The sequence below is a fragment of the Helianthus annuus genome, chromosome 9 (assembly GCF_002127325.2).
Source record: "Helianthus annuus cultivar XRQ/B chromosome 9, HanXRQr2.0-SUNRISE, whole genome shotgun sequence".
NCBI lineage: Eukaryota > Viridiplantae > Streptophyta > Magnoliopsida > Asterales > Asteraceae > Helianthus > Helianthus annuus.
The window spans coordinates 77,641,198-77,651,882 of NC_035441.2; positions in this window are offsets into that span (position 1 = coordinate 77,641,198).

The following is a 10,685-nucleotide window of genomic DNA, read 5'->3' on the forward strand; positions in this document are numbered from 1 at the left end:
AAAGCACACTTAACACTTTAATTGCGCGAAAACCCTAAAAACATGTGTGACTTATGTGCTGGCTTGAACGATATCTGTTATGTCTCGGAGGAATCCGAGCACATGTTATGAATGACATGACACTAATAAGGACCCATGATGTGAAATTGGTATCCTTAGACTTAAACACGTGTTAAACCGGAGCTTTCCGTTTAACAGCACACTAAACCTTTGACATTGATTATTAGGTTATCGGTAGCATCATTTAAGATTTCGAGTTCCAGGAACAACGTATTTTTGTGCCTTAGAGTGTGACATAAGGTTTGAAGCCAATCAGAGATCGGGCACGCAAAATGAAGCAACTTCGGGGTTAGGGAAACGCTTTCGTTTCAGGAATAACATAAGGCAATCAAACGTGCAAGGAACAATCAATCAAGCTTAAAAACACTTAAACTACCCTAATACGAGACTTTTATGATTAAAACGTAACTGGGTTCGGATTTCAAGACAGTTATGCATGATTTTTGAAACCCAGTATTTTGACACTAATAACGCGCGAAACGGAGTCCGTCACACAAATCAAAAACGCGCGCGAGACCCGCAAACAAACCTAAACACTCAACGGAAGATAAACATCATCTTTTAGTGCTCAAAACGAAGCACGACAAAGCGAGGGTGGGGTAGGGGCACCCCCTTATTTTATTATATTTTTTTCTTTTAAATTCCTTTAGTTTCCTTTCAAAATTCCTTCATTCTTCAAATCCCTGCACCAAACCCTTCATCTCAGCTAATCCTCATCAAGAACAAGCCTCAAATCAAAGGTATCAACTTGATTTCATGAGGTTTTAAGCATAATTTCTTGGTTAAACGTGGTTTAGGTCATAAAAACCCTTTTTAATCCATGATTTTGGAAGGTTTATGTCACACCCCCAAAATCTACACGCAGAGTACCACCGCTTGGAGGCGTGACATGACCAGGATCAAGCCACCAATCATATTGAACATAAGAGTAAACAGTAAATGTCATTCATCAATATGAAAGGTGTTTTCAAAACCCAACATAATCAAATGTGTAGCGGAAGCATTAATGTAGAAATCCAACATAAGTATCAAATTCTCATAATGTAAATGTTTAACATGGAACTCAACAGTCCATGTGCCCACAACGATCGCGCCTCCCGTGCAAGCTCCAAGTACCTATGGTCCTGCAAGGCATGTAACAGAGAGTCAACAACTAGTTGAGCGAGTTCACAGTAAGTAAGTTCGTAATAATAAGTTCATTTCATAACATGTGGCTCTACTAGGCCGATAGTATGTTCTATTAGTGGGGGCTTCCCATATTTGTATATACAATAGACTATTTGTAACCATAAGTGTTCTTCTTAACCCGAGAACAGTAGTACGTACAAGGTTTACGTAGGTTTTACGTAAGCGTCCTTCTCAACCCGAGGACAGTGGTACGCGAGGGTTTACGTAGGTTTTACGTAAGTGCCTGTCACAACCCGAGGCAGTAGTAAATATAAGTTTACGTAGGTTTTACGTAAGTGTCCTTCGCATCCTTAGGACAGTGATGTATACGTAGGTTTTACGTATGTATCCTTCGCATCCGAGGACGATGGTAGATAGTCTAGTAACAGTGTAAGTACAATCCCATTCCTTCAATCCCATTCCCAACCCCGGGAATCCCATGCCTTCGTAAGAGTGTGAACTCACCTTGGTTTGCTCGGCAGATTACACGAAAGGTTACTTGGACTAAGAGTGGTCAACCACGACCTAACAGGGTTACCATACAAGTCAGGTTTTGGTTTCAAGTTGTGCACATAAATATCACATAAGCTAGCAGATTAAGAACACACATTGATCATGGCAAATACACATCATCACGATTAACAGTCATAACGCATTCAACTTGTGTGATTTAAAGGATTAGGCTCGCACAAGCTTAATGGTCTTGTGCGAGTCATCTGTTGGAGCCCGATAATGCACGGCCCAATATCAAGAACCCAACAAAACTATAAGCATAAACACAGCCCAATTAACATGTCTTGTGCGATCCGATTGGGTTGTGCGATCAGAACTAGCCCAACCCAACTTGTATACCCGGCCCAACAGTCTTGTGCGACTGGGGACCTCTTGTGCGATCAGGTCTTCTTGTGCGAATGGACCTCTTGTGCGACCAAGAGGTCTTGTGCGAATGGTTTAAACATCCGAAAATTATGCCATTCGGTTAAAATCATTCAATAGTTTCCTTATTTACACTTTATCAATTAACAAATTTCTAACTATCCATTAAACATACCATCGATCAAACTGAGCATATTCTAATCAATTCTCATGAACCCTAACATGATCATAATCATGAACAATAATCAAGACACTTAAACATATCCATCTAAGGGTTTCAAACCACCATATAACACCTCATGATTGACCCTACAACTAACCTGATTTCAGCAAACATGCAGCCGATTAACAAACATTCGGTTCTTAAAACAATAATATGAAATCCGATTAGCATGAACATTATCTAGAACACATATGCAAGCCGATTTCATGCACATCAACGATTAATGATTTAAACCACATTCAATCACAAGATATCATTAACTCATCATGCAATCAATCCGAAAACAAAACATGGTAGCCGATTAACATTATCACATATATCCGATTCACAAGAACATCATCATTCATACACACTATATCATGGCATCCATAATATCATTTAACAACAACATCATAGAACACTAACCGGTTAGAGAAGGAACAAGGATTGATCCGAACAAGGAAAGATCTTCGATGGAGAGGATGTTTGGCTGCCGTTGGGTTCGTGAGGGAGAGAGAGAGCACTAGGTTTTGAGTGGTTTTGTGTGTTTTGCAAACAAATGAGAAGTATACCCCTTTCTCCCAATGTTATGCGTGTAAAAGAAGAAGTGGCCGAACCCCCCCTTAATGGGTTGCCCATTTGGTTTTGGTTCAACAGAAGTGGGCCGAGAGTAGTAAAGCCCAAAGGCTTGTGCGTTCGAGTTGCTATTGTGCGATTGATTTATTTCGTGTGATTATACATACATATACATACAAGCACAACACGTATTCACATAACATTCACTTATTCATTCATTAAACCAATATGTCAACTAGTCGCATAACATTCAAGCATGATACATCAAGATACAATGAAGGGTTCTAAATTACGAGTTGTCACACTATCCCCAAGTTGAAAGAAATTTCGTCCCGAAATTTGGTACGTACTCACTGAGGAAGCTAGTTAAGTTACATGGTTTTCCTGGTTTTCCTGCGGTGTCACAGTTTAAACAAGTTTCTTGGCTGAATAAGAACACCTTGTGAATTCCCTGGTGTTATATGGCAGCCATGATCACCAATCTTTGGGTTTTAATAGCCTAATCAACACTTATTCGACCAAAATCGCATAACTATTCGATTAACCGAAAAACAATGAAACAAAGCTTGATTGACATGGGTTATGGCATGTTTGGATTGTACTTGGTGTATAAGTACCGAATATAGCACCCACACACTTCTGGACTCAAGTAAAACGCTCAGAATCGAAGGAATCGCTAGCTGATTTCGTTGATTAAACAATCTTTAGCCGAGGCTACTATTTGCACTGTGAGTTCCCTTCCCCCACTTTTAAACTGTTTTCCTGTTTTCTGGAGTGAATTGCATGTTACAAATTGTGTTAATTGCTCAAGCTGTATGATGTGAATTATCTAACACACGATATTAGCCCCGATACAAGTGATTAACGTAAGCTATGGGCAGTGGATAGTACTATTGGTCTGACAAACCCAGTTGCCGCCGGATAGGTGCGGCCAGCAGCCAGGCAACTGCACGCGTCCTAACCAGGTTATGTAGTTAGACATAACTACCCGAGGGCATTGAACTTCATGAGATGCATGTGCTGCGAGTATGTGTCTGTGTGACACGGTGCGATTAAAACAGTCTAGGTTTCACTTGTGACACTCGTGTAATTCCATCTATGAACCGTAATATGTGCAATTAAACATGTTGATACATTTTGAAACGAAACAACCAAACCAGTGGAACTCACCAGCAGCGTTTAGCTGACCCTTTTTAAAACTAACATGCATTTCAGGTAACTTGAGACTGATGTGATCCGTGTATGTCACACCCCCAAAATACCACATGCGGAAACACCGCAGGGCGTGTGACGTACCAGGATCTAGCCACCAATCACATTGAACTCATACAAGATTTGTTTTTTTTACAAACTTTCATTCATTAATATAAAGTATTACAAAATAGTCATTACAAATCATCGTATTCAGCGAAAGCATAAATCCTTTGTTAAGTGTTTCATAAACCATGTGTATGATAACCATTAGGCTCGTCTCGTGATTCCATGTTTCTCGACCCATGACCACTCCAATATCCCAGACAGCAAGTTCCACATCCACCCATACCTATAACCTGCGAGCATGCACACACGTGTATCAGACAACGCTGGTGAGTCCACAGTTTAAGAAAACGTTTGTTACCGGTTGATGTAAAACAGTTCAATAACCAATGCAAGTAATATTGTTAATATCTCAATTCCGAACAAGACGGCTCCTGAAATACATGACTGCCCTTCCCACGTACTCCTATCTAGTACTGGGCCACGACTGGGTCATTAGTTCACATCCGTCCTATCTAGGAGCGGTGTGAGGGTGCCAAACCTAAGTAGCGCTACCAACTAATACCCGTTACCCTCCCGGTAACATAATAAGGGACTTACAAGAATGATAGGTGAGAATATTAACCAATATACCCGTTTTTACCCAAAAGACTTATCCCTCCACGGGATACCCACTGACTGTCCCCAACCACTGGGACGCATGCTCGAATGTAGTGAACTCACCTTAGTTTTGCTCGGTAAGATTTATTACTTGTTTAATAGTTGCTCAACCGCGTCCTAACATAGGTTCCAACATCAATCAGTTTTATGTTTACTCATATGGCACACATTGTTCACTAAGCATGGTATATCAATCAATTAAGCACGCGACTCCATCATTAAAGTGCGTTTACACGTTAGGTGCTACGCTTATAAAGTTATACTGCACATACCACATACCAATTATTCACCTAACACCTCATGTCAAACATACGAATAATATATTGTGTCATGTACCATTCGAGGCCCTTAAACCCGACATACGAATCCTAGGCCCCAAACCTACCCCGGCCCGCAACCCTTATACGGTTCCTGCTTCAGCCCATGGCCCACCCAGGGCGGCCCCATGTACTTAATCGAGTGTGTGTGTGGCCTGTTGTTTTCCATATGTAGCCCAACAAAGACAAAATATCACAAAACTTAATTAAAATGCTTGGCCCAAATGAATGGCCCTTTACCCATGAGTGCGGCCCACTCGAATCTAACCCAGTTTCGTAGCAGTTTGTTTTTCCAAATTACATATTACCCTAACTTTGCATCCTAAGAAAACAACATATACATTATATGAAGTAATATGCATATTTCAAGAGTTCACACATATCATCAAATATAATCCATATTCTACAAACAACAATTACTATAACCCTATCACAGATACCACGATTTCAACTTCACAAGTCTAGCATCATCTCATACATTAATTCACACCCTATACTACTCTTGACTATATTGACAACATCAATAAAAGGTGCACATGATTTGATTAGATGAAGACTACAAACATACACACATGAGCCGCCAATTTCCCAATACAAGCTTATCCTCTTTATAAACCATCACATGCAAACCCATTGGACCGCAATGTGCACTTACTCGACAATTTACACTAATATACGATTGACTTTCAAGTTCTTATACTTTCACATGCTTTGTCAGTATATACACATGCAAACTGATTTTTTTGCATTAAATAAATGCACATGAGTTTAGTTAAAATTCTCTCAGACTTTTAATTGGACCTATTCTCATGACACCTACATGTTTCATGTTTGTCAGTATATTCACATGTCATTACTTTAAAGGGTTAGTTGGTGATATAAGGGTTTGTGGAGATCAAATGTTTGCCAACACTACACACACACAACCCGATTATCAATTTATCCCAAAACAACATTAGATTCTTATGCAATTATTTACATTATGTCACCCTAGTTTATTAACAGCATTCTAATGCAACCATCAATATCAATCGGAGCATGAGTTTTACATCACTAAATCATTCGTATGAGATCTTAACCTATTACTCTCAATGTCGAGCAGCATGCAAGGATCCATCGCATCATGCTTCATCACGCAACATTAATCCTAGCATGAACCCTAACATACATCTACAAGTATACTCCTCAATACCCATCGTTCACATATGTTAAATCATTCATTTATGTAACAGTTCATGCAAGAGTACATGTGTTAAATCAAGTTCATAATATCCTTCCTAGCATTATTTACATCATAAAAAAAAAAACATAACATTAGCAGGCATAAATAATTTATTAATCAAGGTTACTCATGAACAAGATCACTAAATAGAGATCACTAACCAATCACTCGATCAAATGGGTTGATGTCTCAAGAGGGAGGGTGTCCACTGCCGTCATGATCCAAGGGAGGAGTGGGGTTCATTAGGGTTTGCAAATATTCCATTACTCTTTCACAATTCTACGTAACAAGAAATTAAGAAGGTGGGCTTGGTTCAGTTTGGGCTCGCGTGACCAGGCCTAGAGGTAACAAGGATTCAAAGTGATTTTACTATAGTCACATAATTCTAGTTAACACATTTAACGTCCATGAGGAGTGGGCTCAACTCTAAGGTTCAGTTGCGATTGGGTGGGTACGTGTGTTTGGTTTGGGCCCCAAGTGTGTGTGTGTGTGGCCGATACGGGTAGTAAACATGAGGCCCAATATGCGTGGCCCAATTATACAAACAGGTTAACTAGCCTTGTTATAATAACATAAAATGTTCGACGCAGCGCATCGGAGAGAAATAAATAACGAGAAGTTAGAATCACGAGATTAACGTTACTAACATTGAAAGTTCGGGTTGTCACAGTGTATGTTATTCCAGACGTGTTTATTGGCAAATATTGAGATAGACGCATGCGACTTAGAAGACTTATGTGCTTCATGGGAACACGCACTTGTAACATACATGTAGCATGTAATCAACATTTTGTAATTAATAAAATGTAGTGTCTTTATAAACAATGTGATTGTACCAGAGGTGTCTGTTGCATCCCATGTCTTTTTTTTCTTCCGCTGCAAATCGGGGTGTGACACAGAGTCAACTACATTCAGATAGCATCCATAATCGGTTGAATTCGTATCATGTAACATCACTAATCCGAAGGACTCAAAATGGGTTGTATCCGATTCTGTTTCATCCAATATTGGTTTAATTAGTATCATTCAACTTCCATGGCTTGCGAGATTTAGAATAGTTGTTTTACGAATCGTATAGCATCCATAGTCAGCTACATTCAGATAGCGTCCTTAATTGGATGATTTCAGATTCTGTAACATCACTAATCAGAAGGACTCACAATGGGTTGTATCCAGATTCTGTTTCTTCCAGACTCGTTTTAATTTGGATCATTCAACTTCCCTAGCTTGCGAGATTCAGAATGCTTATTTTACCAATCATATAGCATCCAGAGTTGGCTACATTCAGATAGCGTCCATACTCAGTTGAATTCATATCCTGTAACATCACTAATTAGATGGACTCACAATGGGTGGTGTCTGGATTCTGTTTCATCCAGACTCGGTGTAATTTGGATCATTCAACTTCCTTGGCTTTCGAGATTCAGAATGGTTGTTTTACAAATCGTATAGCATCTAGAGTCAGTTACATTCAGATAGAATCCATAGTTGGTTGAATTCGGATTTTGTAACAACACTTATCAGAAGGACTCACAATGGGTGGTGTCTGGATTCTGTTTCATCCAGACTCGGTTTAATTTGGATCATTCAACTTCCTTGGCTTTCGAGATTCAGAATGGTTGTTTTACAAATCGTATAGCATCCAGAGTCAGTTACATTCAGATAGAATTCATAATTGGTTGAATTTGGATTCTGTAACATCACTAATCAGAAGGACTCACAATGGGTGGTATCCAGATTCTGTTTCATCCAGACTCGTTAAATTTGGATCATTCAATATCCCTAGCTTGCGAGATTCAGAATGGTAGTTTTACGAATCGTATTGCATCCAGAGTCAGCTACATTAAGATAGCATCCATACTCGGTTGAATTCAGATCCTGTAACATCACTAATCAGAAGGACTCATAGTGGGTGGTATCCGGATTCTATTTCATCCAGACTCGGTTTAATTTGGATCATTCAACTTCCCTAGCTTGCGAGATTTAGAATTGTTGTTTTACGAATCGTATAGCATCCAGAGTCGACTATATTAAGATAGCATCCATACTCGGTTGAATTCAAATCATGTAACATCACTAATCAGAAGGACTCACAATGGGTGGTATCCGGATTCTGTTTCATCCAGACTCGGTTTAATTTGGATCATTCAACTTCCTTGGCTTACGAGATTCAGAATGGTTGTTTTACGAATTGTATTGCATCCAGAGTCGACGATATTAAGACAACATCCATACTCGGTTGAATTCAAATCCTGTAACATCACTAAGCAGAAGGACTCACAATGGGTGGTATCTGTGACAACTCGAGTTTGCAAGGTCCTTCTTCGACACGTTATTTTGTTCACAAATATGTTTGCATAACTTGTTAATCGATGATTGCGCACGTTTGTTATATGTGTGGCTTTGTGCTAGTATTATTATGAATAAGGCGTTAATACATTTAGTAGTATAACTCATTTATATGTTGACATGATATGGAAGGGAGTAAATAAGAAACTACGTGCTTTTGACACATGATATGTTGGCGTGTTGTTATCCTACTATTATTTTATATACTTGTATATGACGCAAATCTATGGAGTGTCACTACCCTATTACTTCGGCGAAACATGGCAGTTTCGCTACTCATAATGCCCGACGAAACACACCACCTTTCACTAACCCCCATGCTCGACGAAACGCTGAAGATTCGTCGCCCCATACCTGTTTCGTCGCCACTTAGATGGGCTTAGGCCCAGTCCGGTAAAAAGGAACAACCGCCCCCCCCAAAACATATATCAATTAGTATACTTGCTGTTGACATAAAAAAAAAAAAAAACCAAAACCCTACCTCCCCATGATAAGCGACGGCAGGAGATAAGACCCTCCCTCTCGGTTAGTGTTAATGTTCTTTTTATTGAATATGTTGGTTGAATATTATTCTTATTAATATTGCACATGCTTCCTGAATGTGTCAGTTCAATTGTTGTAGAATAGTGGCTAGATAAGGGTGGTTAAGTTTGAAATTGAAAATGGTGGCCATGTGTGTTGTCAGAATTTAGTCAAGGTTATTAATATTATGTGCATTAAATGAGGTGATGATGTCTTGAGGTTGATATGACCATTGATCCGATAAGTGTTGTGTGTATATGAATGTGTACGCAATGATTGAAAGATGATCATGTTTTGGTAATTGATTAACACTCCTTGTATGTTATAAGAAATCGGCTGTTGAATTGTGAAGTTAGGGTCGGTACTTGTTTCGGATGTACATGAGCTTTCTAATTGATAACTTATTATTGTTTGAAACTAGGATTTCATGATTTATTTGTTGCTCAGATTTCATAGTTTATATGTTATTTGATCACTGTTATGTACGTTGAACTCATGATCCGGAACTCATGAATTGTTAATGGGCCGGCCACAAGGGTTGGGAAAAGTGGCTAAGACTTTGATATATATATATTTGAACTCAAACAACATAGGGATTATGCATAGTTGTTAGTGGAATCGGGGAATGGGTATCATGTGTAACATTGGGCTTCACGTGTTGGAATCGCATAGTGGGATGGGCCGGAGTGAACAACCTGAGGCAAGTCACACATGTCCCATTGATGGGCTGCCTGTCTTTGGGCTGCATACTTCACGAGTGGGCTCATGAGCCAATACAAAGAATCTGAACCGCATACTCGAACATGCACACTGTTAGACCTTAAAGTGTTTGTATGCAGTGATTGATATGTTATACGCATGTGTACAACTTGCTCATACTGTTATGTGAATTATTAGTATAGAAAGCCATGCAGTAGCTATGTGACTTTGCAATAATTGTTGTAGATCCATGGGTTTCATGAACAACGGTTGCGACTTATAAAAGGATACAAGTTTTACTCATATGTTACTTATGATATGTGCATTACATGATTTACGTGCATATAAGCTAATTGTCTTTGGTAACCACGGTAGGATTTGGTTGACCAACTGGGAACTGGTAAAGTAAATAAACAATCCGAGCAAACCCAAGGTGAGTTCACACAGCCAAGGCATGGGTTCCCAGGGTGGGAATGGGTTGGATGATTGTTTGTGCATGCTTAAATGATACTTGTCGAACTGCCTTCGCACACACCCTGGTTGGTAAAGACTATGGTCGCGAACGAACTACTCAACTGCCTTCGCACACACCCTGGTCGGTAAAGACTATGGTCGCGAACGAACTGATCGATTGCCTTCGCACACACCCTGGTCGGTAAAGACTACGGTCGCGAACTAATGAACCTAATCTTCGCACACATGCCTGTGAGGCCGCGATGGAACTGATACGATATGAGACTTAATTGAACGAACGCATTATTACCCAAACTAAATTATT